At 38.9% G+C, this 12498-nt stretch overlaps 1 protein-coding gene across 2 annotated transcripts in view; it reads right to left on the bottom strand.

The window, feature by feature from the left end:
- Positions 1–12498, bottom strand: part of TMED8 (transmembrane p24 trafficking protein family member 8) — a 33262-nt gene that overhangs the window by 17749 nt on the left and 3015 nt on the right. The gene's annotated exons all lie outside the window — the stretch shown is intronic.

Below are 12498 nucleotides of genomic sequence, written 5' to 3' on the forward strand. Positions count from 1 at the left end.
CTGCTGGGCATCCTCAGGGAATATACAGGTGAAATGCAAAACAAAGACTAGGTTTCCAGGCTCACAACAAGTCTATGACTGCTATTATCACTGCCATTTGGCAGGTAAGGAAACTGAGGCACAGAAACAGGATGCAAACCCAGGCAATTGTGCTCTTAACCATTAGGTGCTACTAAGTTTTATGGTGTATTCATCTAGCCTTTCTGTGAGCACTCAGAAAAGCATATGGTTCAGTGTGTTTAGATAACCCCTGGTGAAACTCCTTCAGCAAGAGACTGAAGCCCAAAGTTCACTTCTCAAATATAAAATACAACTTATTGATGTAAACCTCAAACACTGAAAATTTCAGAGTTTGGTAGCAACATAAAAGTATAAATGAGAGGCAAATATTTGTGATTCAACTTTAGTGTCATTTTTTTTTTTTTTTGTATGTGAATAGGATCTATTTTTCTTTTTGTCAACTCACACTCTCATAGGTAGAAAGACCTTAGAGCTTATGCCACCTGATTTTCCTCTTGTGAGAAAATAGAAAATACATATATCAGTGTCTGTCCCCAGTTCCTGGCACAGAACTAAAACCTTTATAGTTCCCTAAGTGATCAGAGCACTAGGAATGCCTTTTGTTCTAATATTTGGTCTTTGACTTTGGTTCCTGACACAGAGTTTCTTAATCCCATGGAATTTCCTGGGTGATAACAACGTCTCTTGCTCTAATGAGGTGACTCGGGCTCCTGGATGGGGGCTGGTAATGAGAAAGACCAAGCCATGATTAGAAGCTTGGGATTTTCAACCCCACCACCCGTTCTCCAGACAGGGGAGAGGAGCTGGAAATGGAGTTAACGATTGATCACACCTACAGGATGAAGCCTTCATAAAAATCCCAAAAGTACCGGGTTTGGAGAGCTGCCAGTTCGGTGAACACGTCTCTATACCAGAAGGGTGACCCACCTCAACTCCACAGGGACAGAAGCTCCTTCGCTTGGGACCCTCCCAGACCTCGCCCTCTGTATCTGACTGTTCATCTGTAACCTTCACCATATCTTTTAATAAACTGGTAAACATAAGTGTTTCCTTGAGTTCTCTGAGCTGTTCTAGCAAATAATCAAATCCTAGTGGGAGGAGGTCGTGGGAACGTCCAACTTGTAGTCAAGTCTCTGAAGTGGGGTGGAGTCAGTCTTGCAGGACTGAATCCTAACCAGTGGGATGTGACACTATGTCCAGGTAGATAGTGTTTAGAATTGAGTTACATTGTAGGACACCCTGATGTTGCAGAATTGCTTAGTGTGGGGGAAAACTCCACACATCTGGTGTCAGAAGTGTTGTGAGTGGGACTTCCTTGGTGGTCCAGTGGTCAAGGCTCTGTGCTCCCAATGCAGGGGACCCAGGTTTGATCCCTGGTCAGGGAACTAGACCCGAAAACTAAGAGTTTGCATGTCACAACTAAGGAGCCCACAATCCGCAACTAAGACCCGGCACAACCAAATAAATAAATACTGGAAAAAAAAAAAAGTGTTTGTTTTGAGTGTGGTCATGTGAGAGAGTAAAGGAGAAACACAGGAGGACTGAGGTTTTCTTTACACCTCTCAACAATGGAACTGGGTCTAAGACAAAAGTCAAATGTTCCCCAGGATCCCCCAGTCTGTGAAGAGGCCCTTTCCACCGAGAGATAATGAGAACAGAAAGTTCTTCCCTATGTTGACCTAAGTAAAATTTGCTTTCTAGTAAATTCTGCTCTTTGATCATTACTCCCCACAATATCCTTTCACATATTTACAGCCAGCTATCATATTTCCTGCAAGCTCCTTCCCAGGCCCACCATCTCTAGTGCTTTGCATCACCTCTTTGTTCCATTCTGAGTAAAGAGCTAAAGTGGACAACTTTTTCAGATGTGTTCTAAACCATGCAGAGTACACGGAGACAATCATCTCTTAATAAGGACACAGTATTTTCTGACGTAATACATTAACTGGGCAGTAGACTTTTTTAACTGCAAACTTACCCTGTTGGCCTAAATAAGTCAATTGAGATCTCCAAGGGCTTATAAAAATAAATTTATTCCAAGCTCAGTCTCTCCTTTGCTCTATTTTTGAAACAGATTTTTGGAAAATAACTGACTTTTTAACTTAAATGCAGGATTTTATATATCCGTATTATTTATTTTAAAGTAGGTTTTTAAAATGACACAAATACATGCTATGCTCATTGTAGAATAAATTAAATACAGATAAGAAAACATTTTGCATTTATCCTTCCAGACTTTAATATACAAATAATCCATTATTCAGTGTAGAAAAATCAGGAAATACAGACAAGAAATAAAACAACCAAATTATCCCATTAGCAAAAAAAAAACCCACTGTTAACATTTTGGTGCACATTCTTTCAGAAATATATTTATACATGTACATACACGTGTATATGTATGTATTACATATGTACATAACTGTATATGTATATACTTCTATATTTTTATATATTCTCCCCTCATCCCCAGCAATCAACTTTGGGTGGGGCATGGAGACAACTCATGTTACAATATTGGACAACACTGTACCATGAGTTGATTAGTTGGACTATAATACCTATTAGCTCAGGTATGAATACAGCTTTTCATTAATTATTCCATTAATGTTTCACAGTTTCTACTCATTCTAGGGCTCAGTACAAATATAAATGTATATATAATATTTATATGTGTATATATTATATAAATATTTATATACAAATTCTATTCAACACATATTTCTAAAAGGACATGTATCTAATGTTATTGAACATTATTCATGAAAATTTTTCAGGGTCAGTAAAAATGGGACTAAAAAAATAATTTTAAATGGCTGCATATTATCCCATAGGCTCTACCATAATTTCTTTAACAAACCCCTAAACCTCAATTGTTAGAGCTAGACATTGTTTCAAATCTTTCACTGTTATAGAGAACGATGTTACATTGGAGATGTCTACAACCCTTTCTTAAGAACTTTGGCTCTCCACAGCCTTGACAGGGCAGTCCTGTGACCAAGGAACACTATGCTGGCTATAGGTTTTGGATGAACATCTGCCCCAAAGTGTCCAATTCTCCTGCCCCCAGTCTGGGGCTGGTACCAGAGACCAAAACAGACTGTGAGGAGCCTCAGTCAGGTCAGGGACTGAGCCCATCTTTTGGGAGAAGCCTTCACAGGCCATGAAAAAGCAGATGAGAAAGCAGAGAAGACAACTGTCAGAGACAGAAAATAATGCATTCAAGCAAAAAGAAACAAGAGACTGTGGGGTCCAGGCAGTTGGTGTCAGATGAACCTGAGTTAGGGACAACCAAAGAAAGTTGCACCTTGGCCTCCTCCAAGCCAGAAGCTGAGTACCAGATTGTCATTTTATTATTTATACAAGTTCCGGATGCAAATTTTTGTCATTTATATGTTATAAATATCTGCTTCCACTCCGTGATTTACCTTTTCACTCTTTTAATGGTGTCCTTTGATGAACCAAAGTTCTTAATTTTAATGTAGTCAAAATTTATCAGTCTTTTCCCTTATTAGTCTTTGTGTGTCCTGTTTCAGATGCCTTTCCCTACACTGAGATCAAGAAAATATTCTCCCTTATTATCATCTAGGAACTTATGGTATTTCTTTTCATGTTTTGATCTGCAATCCAGCTAGAGCTGATTTTTTGTGTTTATGGTATGTGAGATAAGAATCAAGTTTTGTTTTGTTTCTTTCTTTTCCTTCTTTCTCTTAGGATATTCAATTTTGCCAGCAATATTTACCATTCTTGCCCCACTACTCTATAGTGCAATCTCTGTTGCAAATCAAAGACTTTGTTTCTAGGCTTTTATACTATTCCTAAGGCCTATTGGGCTATTCTGAAAAAGCCTTAAAATAAGCCTTGATTGTGAATCAACTATATTTCAATAAAAATTGTTTTAAAAGTCTTGATACCTGATAGAACAAATCTTCCCATCTTGTTCTTACTTGAGTGTCTTTGGTATTTATGGCCTTTCATTGCTATATATATTTTAGAACCAGCTTGTCAAATTCCACCCAAAAGGCCCACCAAAACCCTTCTAGGATTTGTATTGAGATTGCACTTTATCTATAAATCAACTTGGCGAGAACTGACACCTTTACAGTACTGAGTCTTCCAAACTAAGAATATGGTAGAGCCTTCTCCATTTACTTATTCTTTAATTCTCTCAATAATAATGTCATAATCTTCTGCATAAAGTTTTTGCATATATATTTCCCCATTAAGTTTGATGCTGCTTGTAGGGTTTTTTTGTAAATATGCTTTATCCAATTAAGAAAGTTGCTTTTTATTTCCAGTTTGCTAAGAGTTTTGAATCATAAGTGGAGGCTGAATTTCACCACTTTTTTTTGCTTCTATTAAACTTGTAATTTTTATCCTCTATTGTATTAAAATGGTGATTATACAGCTAACTTTTTTTTAATGTTAAAATAACTTTGCATTCCTGGAAAAACCCAACTTGGTCATATATTGCTGGATTCAGTCTACTAATCTTTTGCTAATGACTTTTTGCATCTATGTTAATGAGGGAAATTACACTGCAATTTTCTTTTCATCTGGGATCACTTTGATTCTACCTAAAAAGTTAGTTATCTGTAGGTGATAAAATCTGTTTTTGATTGCCTGAAAATATCTTTATTTTGCCATCATTCTTGAAGACTATTTTCACTGAAAAAAATTCTATATTGGTAGTTATTTTCGTTCAGTATTCTAAAGATAATCTAGCTTTTACTGCTCTGTGCATAAGTCAGCTCAGTCTAATTACTATTCCTTTGAAGGCAAATTGTAATCTTTTTCTGGCTACTTTTAATATTTTGTCTTTGCTGTGGGTTTTTCTTTTTTTTAAATAAATTTATTAAGAACAGGCTGGAGTACGAGGCCCGGAACCAGAAGAAAGAGGCCAAGGAGCTAGCCTTCCTGGAGGCCATGAGGCAGCAAGAGGCACGGCCCGAGAGGGAGAGCAACTGTGACTTCTGACCAGAGGAGGGAGGTCGCCAAGGGCCTTCCGAGCGCCGGCCCTCTCCCAGCCCTGCCTCAAGAGCTTGACTCGGTTTTTAACAAAGCTGCGGTGCCCTCTTTTTCAACCATCCAGCCGCAGGAGGGCCGGTGTGGAGGACACTGCCTTTCACCCTGCCCATGAGTTGCCCATCTTGCAGCAGGCCCTCCTGCCCTTCCTGCTGAACTTCACAGACAGGGCATCCAGCCCAGTGGAGCGACCCAACAGGCAAGGATGAGCAGGGGGCACCTTCGACCAGAGAGGTGCCACCCTGTGGACCAGGAAAAGTCCCAGCTTCCATCCTCCCAGCTCTGCTGCTGCTCCCCATCCTGCCCCCAGGAAGCTCCTGAGGACCCTGGACACCCGCTACTGCCCAGCTCAAGGCGGCCTTCCTGCCTGCCCGGCCTCAGTGGAAGCCGGCTTCAGGGGGCAGCGACCCAGGGGGCTGCCCCCTTTCCTCCTCAGGGTGCAGAGCATGCTGCCTCCCACGTAGGCGGCCTCTGTCCCGCAGTGTGTCCCTGGTGCCCCGGGGCCTGGTGCCCAGATGCTGCACCCCCCGCTTCCCGGGCCAGCCTCCTGGCAGACTGTTTTTGGTTTTGTACCTGACTGGCTGGTATGCAACCAAATAAACCTGCTGGAAGGTGGAAAAAATAAATTAAATAAATAAATAAATAAATAAATAAATAAATAAATAAATAAATTTATTTATTTATTTATTGGCTGTGTTGGGTCTTCGTTGTAGCACATGGGCTTTCTCTAGTTGCTGTGAGCGGGGGCTACTCTTCATTGTGGTGCGCAGGTTCCTCATTGCCATGGCTTCTCTTGCTGCAGAGGAGGGGCTCTAGGCACATGGGCTCAACAGTTGTAGCTCACGGGCTCTAGAGTGCAGGCTCAGTAGTTGTGGCACACAGGCTTAGTTGCTCTGATGCATGCGGGATCTTCCCGGACCAGAGCTCGAACCCGGGTCCCCTGCACTGGCAGGCGGATTCTTAACTATTGTGCCACCAAAGAAGTTCCCCTTGCTTTGGTTTTATAGCAGTTTTAATTTAATGTGTACCTACTGTGGATTATATACCCTCCTTGGGATGTACAGGACTTTGTGAATCTGTAGATTCCATTAGTTTTGGAAAATTCATAGCTATTATCTCATCAAACATTGTTTCTCTCCATTCTTACTGTCCTTACCTTCTAGGACTCCAACTACATAAATGTTAGACCTTTTTACCATATCCTCTATGACTCTTTCTCTTTCCTGAATTTTCCATTGTTGTATTTTTACCTATTTTCTTCTGACCTTTCTTCTAGTCCACTATTCTCTCTTCAAGTGTAATAACTTATTGTTAAACCTATCAACAGAGTTCTTCATTCTCATCTGTATTTTTCAGTTACAGAAGTGCTATTTGGTTCTATTTTTATAAATTAAATTTTCTGCCAAATTTCTCTACTTTCTTTTTTATCTCCTTGAACATAATAAATATAATTTTAAATTGAAGTATAGTTGACTCACAATATAATTCTCAGTCTGTATCTGGTAACTCCAAAATCTGATGCCCCCATGGATTCATTCTTACTGTTGTTTTTTTTTTATTTTTGTTCAGATTGTGTCTTTTCATGCATTTGGTCATTTTTGATACATGCCAGAAATTGTCCTCGCAAAATTGTTTGTCAAAATAATTTGAAGACTACAGTGACCCTTCAGAAAAGATTTGCCTTTGCTTCTTTCACATACCTGGGGTCACTAGCACCCTGGGGTTACCTTAATCCAATTTCATGAACGTAGATGTTTCTGAAGCTGAGCTGTAGCCTCTGCAATGGCCTTGCTTCTAACTTACCCTTACCTCTAGAACATGGCCTTCCATGGTCCTAACCCAGAGAAAGCGGGGTTCACCAGGGTTCCCCCTACTTGATTAATCCCTGGTGGTTTAGTTCAGAGAAGCACTTTCACAGTCTCAGCATTCAGCCTCCTCACTTAGGAGTCCAGCATATCCTCTCAAAGGAGAAAGGAACCCCAAGTTGGACTCTCATCCTTGGACCTCTGTCTTTATACTTCTGTGCTCACATGGATCATAGCCTAATAATTATTCATTACCTGATTAGCTGACTAGCTCTCCAGGATCTTTAAGCAGATGCTTATATTTCGACAATTATTTCCTAATTGTCCCCAGTAGGAGAAATAATCCCAATTACCTAGTCTGCCATTACTCAAATCAGAAACCCGCATTGCCTCTACCCTTTTCAATTTTAAGATACCTTCGTGAATAAAATGGAAACAAAATAGAATTTTTAAAAGTCTGCCCTCTTTCTGTCACTGGCTAACAGTGTCAGCCTCTGTAAGTAGTGGATCACAATAAAGACTTCAGTAAGGCTGAATTTTTAGACAAAAATGAAAATTAGCGCAAAAATAAAGGAAGAGAGTAGTGGATTTAAAGAGTAAAATAATAAAATAAGCTGTAAGGATATATCGTACAATATGGGGAACACAGCAAATATTTTATAATAACTATAAATGAAATAAATAAATGAACTTAAAAAATAAAACAAATAAGCAACAAGGATACATTGTACAGCACAGGGAAATATAGCCATTATTTTGTAATAACTTTAAATGGCATATAATCTATGAACATGTTGTATTCCCAAAACTAATATACTGTTGCATAATATATGTTGTATACCCTAAACTAATATAGTATTATAAATCAACTATACTTCAATTAAAAAAAAACTATAAATGGAGTATAACATTTTAAAATTGTGAATCACTATATTGTATACCTGTAACATATATTATACATTGATTATACTTCAATTTAAAAAAGAACTATATGAAAATAATCCCTAAGGAGACTTACAAACTATTTCATAGAAACTTCATCTGGGAGAAAAAAAGCCCAGAAGAGATCAGCTCCTGATGAGTAGAAAGGCAAAAAGAGATATACAGAATGGCTACAACTTGCAATATAAAAACAGTGAAGACTCTCATGACATGCTTGTGTGTATTTTTTTCTGAATAGGTAATATATGCACATTATTCAAAATTCAAAAAGAATAAAAGTATACAGTGAGAACTTCCTCCCATCTCAGTCCCTACCTCCAGTGTTAGGTTTTGTGTAGTCTTCCAGAGATATTTTGCATTAAAAAAGTGTGTGCATATGACCCAACAATCCCACTACTGGGCATATACCCTGAGAAAACCATAATTCAAAAAGATACATGTACCACAATGTTCACTGCAGCACTATTTACAATAACCAGGACATGGAAGCAACCTAAATGCCCATCAATAGAGGAATGGATAAAGAAGATGTGGCACATATATACAATGGAATATTACTCAGCCATAACGAGGAATGAAATTGAGTTATTTGTAGTGAGGTGGATGGACCTAGAGTCTGTCATACAGAGTTTAGTAAGCCAGAAAGAGAAAAACAAATACCGTATGCTAATGCATATATATGGAATCTTAAAAGGTACTGATGAACCCAGTGGCAGGGCAAGAATAAAGATGCAGATGTAGAGAACGGACTTGAGGACACGGGGTCGGGGGTGAGTAAGGGGAAGCTGGGACAAAGTGAGAGAGTAACACTGACATATATACACTACCAACTGTAAAACAGATAGCTAGTGGGAAGAGGCTGCATAACACAGGGAGATCAACTCGATGATGGGTGATGACCTAGAGACGTGGGATAGGGAGGATGGGAGGGAGGCTCAAGTGGGAGGAGATATGGGGATATATGTATAAATACAGGTGATTCACTTTGCTGTACAGCAGAAACTGGCACAACAGTGTAAAGCAATTATACTGCAATAAAGATCTGAAAAAAAAAAAGTGTGTATGTGTGTATAAAAAGAATATATAGGACTTCTCTGGTGGCACAGTGGTTAAGAATCTGCCTGCCAATGCAGGGGACTTGGGTTCAGTCCCTGGTCTGGGAAGATCCCATATGCTGTGAAGCAACTAAGCCCATGCGCCACAACTACTGAGCCTGCACTCCAGAGCCCAAGAGAAGCCACAGCAATGAGAAGCCCGTGCACTGCAACAATGAGTAGCCCCTGCTTGCCGCAACTAGAGAAAGCCCATGCCAATAAAAATAGTTTATATAAAAAAAAGATATATATATATACACTTTTTCACACAAATAATGGACATACGAGACATGCTAGCATACACTTTGTTTTTTCCACTTACATCTCAGAGACCTTCCATAACTATATATAAAAAAACTTCCTTATTCTTTTCCACAGCTGATTAATAGTTCATTGGTTGGATATTCCATAATTTATTTAACCAGTTCCCTATTGACATTTATGTCCTTTCTAATCTTTTACCATTACAAGCAATAGTATAAAAACTTTGCGTCATTAAACAGGTGTGTGATCTATAGGATAAACCCTGGAAAAAATGGATCAATTAGGACATATAATTTTGAAAGATACTGACAAATTGCCCTCCATAGCAATTTACCAATTTCCACCCCCATCAGCAATGCATGAAGGTGTTTGTTTCTGTACCCCCTTACCAGCCTAGTGAGATACCAAACTACCTAGTGTAGTTATGATTTTCACTTCCCTTACTGTAAGTTAGGTTAAGCGTCTTTCATACGTGAAGAGCCATCATAACCTCTTAACAACTTAATGTATGCAGGGAAAAAAAGTGAAAAGAGATATTGCTTTTGATTTTTAAGGTTAAAGATATTTGCTACATTACATAAGAACTACTGGTAAAACAACTTGTAATTGGATTCAGAGAGGCAGGAAGTAAGAAAAGGAGAAAGAAATATAATATTTCCAGAAGTTTAACATGTGGAATATGCAGTCCTGTTTTAAAGAGAGAGAAAACAATTACAAACACAGCTTTTTGGGTTCCCTAAATTTGTTCAGTAAAACTTAGGCCCCTATAAAGAAGAAAAAGCCAATTTTTCTATAGTTAGCTTTTACTATGTCAGCCAAATATAGACCAATTCTACAAGTATTCCTAGAAGAGAACAGAGAAAGAAACCAGGACAAGTTTTGCAAATTTAGATGGTACTTAGGAAAATGTTTTTTATTTTAATGGGTATTTATTTTCATACGTCTTAGGAAAAATTGATACATCGAACTAGTAACATCACGGATATTATTTAGAATGAAACAAACAAAATTTTAAATGTCAATTTAAAGAAAAAACAATAACCAAATAATATTAGAATGTATTCTCCAACGCAGCAAAAATTCTGACTGTGGTACCTGAATGGCCAAAGTCTTGGAAACAATGAACAAAGAGGAGAAAATGGAAACACAAGAATAACTCAACTTGGGGGAATTCCCTGGCGGTCCAGTAGCTAGAACGCTATGCTTTCACTGCCAGCGCCCAGGTTCAATCCCTGGTCGGGGAACTAAGATCCTGCATGCCGCACGGTGCAGCCAAAAACTAAAAAAAAAAAAAAAAAAAAAAAAAAGAATAACAAATTTTAATTGATGGCTTCTAAAGCAAAAGTGAGAAGGGAAAAAGAAATTTTCTCAAAATAATTTATTTTACATTTGACAATTTTTAAAATACCAGTTTTCTTTCTGTTATCAGAATATGGTTTCGGACATTCTGGTCACGTGACAGATTTAAATGTAGTGTGTATTTGTATTTTCTCTACAAACAGGACCAAAAAGCCAGCTTTTTCTAAAGCATTTGAATGTCAGGTCAGGGTTCTTTAGAACAGGTCTCATAGGACTTCCCCTTCACTAAACAGGCAGCGAAGAGATAATTAGCCCAGCCTCTTAGATTCATGTACAGAGGAACCAAAAGCAGGTTATGTGGTTATAGACTCAAGAGGCTTAAACAAAAAGAAACTAGCTGAGTTTATCATCCAACCAAATCCAGAGACCACGTTCACGTGATCCAGTTTCTCCTCAGCCCTTAGGAGTGGGTGGCACTCTGTGGTCATTCAGATTACAGACCTCGGGTTGTACTGTTATGGACTGAATTATGACAGGACTAAATTGGTCACCTTGACACCATAAAAACACAACTGCTGGGCTTCCCTGGTGGCACAGTGGTTAAGAATCCGCCTGACAATGCAGGGGATATGGGTTTGAGCCCTGGTCCAGGAAGATGCCACATGTGTCAGAGCAACTAAGCCCGTGAGCCACAACTACTGAGTCTGCGCTCTAGAGTCCACGAGCCACAACTGTTGAGCCCACATGCCACAACTATTGAAGCCCGCGCACCTAGAGCCGGTGATCTGCAACAAGAGAAGCCCGCACACCTCAAGGAAGAGTAGCCCCTGCTCTCTGCAACTAGAGAAAGCCTGTGCGTGCACAGCAACGAAGATCCAACATAGTCAATGAATTAATCAATTGATTAAAAAAAAAACACAACTGCTGTAAGAAAAGTAGTAACCACAGGCAGAAAAAATATATAGCATTTTGATATAAAACTACAATAGAAACCCAAAAACCACTGGGGTTCTTTGGCATAGACTTCCACTCTTTTGCTCCATCCAATATAGTAACCATCAATTTTTAAATTTTAATTGAAATTGAAATAGCCACAGATAAGCAACATTTCCATCACTGCAGAAAGACTTATTGCACTGCTCTAAATCCTACATAAGAATAATGAACAAGTTCACCTGACCTGTTTGCAGTCCTTGAGGTCCACATGCATTAATAGCTCTCAAGGTCATATACACCAGACCAAGTTCTACTACTCACTTCAAGGCCATAACAGACTTTGCTCTTTATTTTCCCCCAAGCTTCCTAAACTTAAAAAACAAACAAAAAAACCAAGAAGAAAGAAACGGCCTGTTCTTAAGTGATATAACCTTTAGAGAGTTTCACTATACAAAGAGTGATCTTTCTCTCCTCGTAGGAGCTGAAGAACCAGGTGCCCCAAATAAAAGATTATTAAAAACAATTAGAGTTCATACAACAAAAAGAATACTATGACCACTGGAGAGCTTAGTTCAGAAGAATATCAACATTTTTCTTGCTTCATAACCAAAACCTTAGCTGACAAACATAAAGATACTCAAAAGGTATTCTCTGCTGAGAATACTTTTAAAAAACAAGTCATGGTTATTCTGGATAATTATAAATTCCTCCTTTGAAGGAATAAGACACACTGAAAAAATTAAAACCCTTAATTCAATAACAACTGAAAGTCCAATCTCATTTCTTATTGCTGTTTTCCCTCTAAGAGAAGATGACAGAAACCTCTTTTGTTGTTGGGTTTTTTTTTTTTTTTTTTGGCCACATGGCATGTGGGATTTAGTTACCGGACCAGGGATAGAACCTCCATCCCCTGCAGTGGAAGCTCAGAGTCTTAACCACTGGTTGGCCAGGGAAGTCCCCAGAAACCTCTTCTGATTTCATTCTTAGGCCTCTACTGCTCACTCATTGGATCATTTCCCAGAGGAAGGGGACAGAAGGATCCAATCAAACTCCTAGTTTGAAGCAGTGTTTTGAGTTTACTCCCAAGCCCATGTAACTCTGAGCTAAGTCAA

Source organism: Hippopotamus amphibius, chromosome 4 (assembly GCF_030028045.1).
Source record: "Hippopotamus amphibius kiboko isolate mHipAmp2 chromosome 4, mHipAmp2.hap2, whole genome shotgun sequence".
NCBI classification, from domain to species: Eukaryota; Metazoa; Chordata; class Mammalia; order Artiodactyla; family Hippopotamidae; genus Hippopotamus; species Hippopotamus amphibius.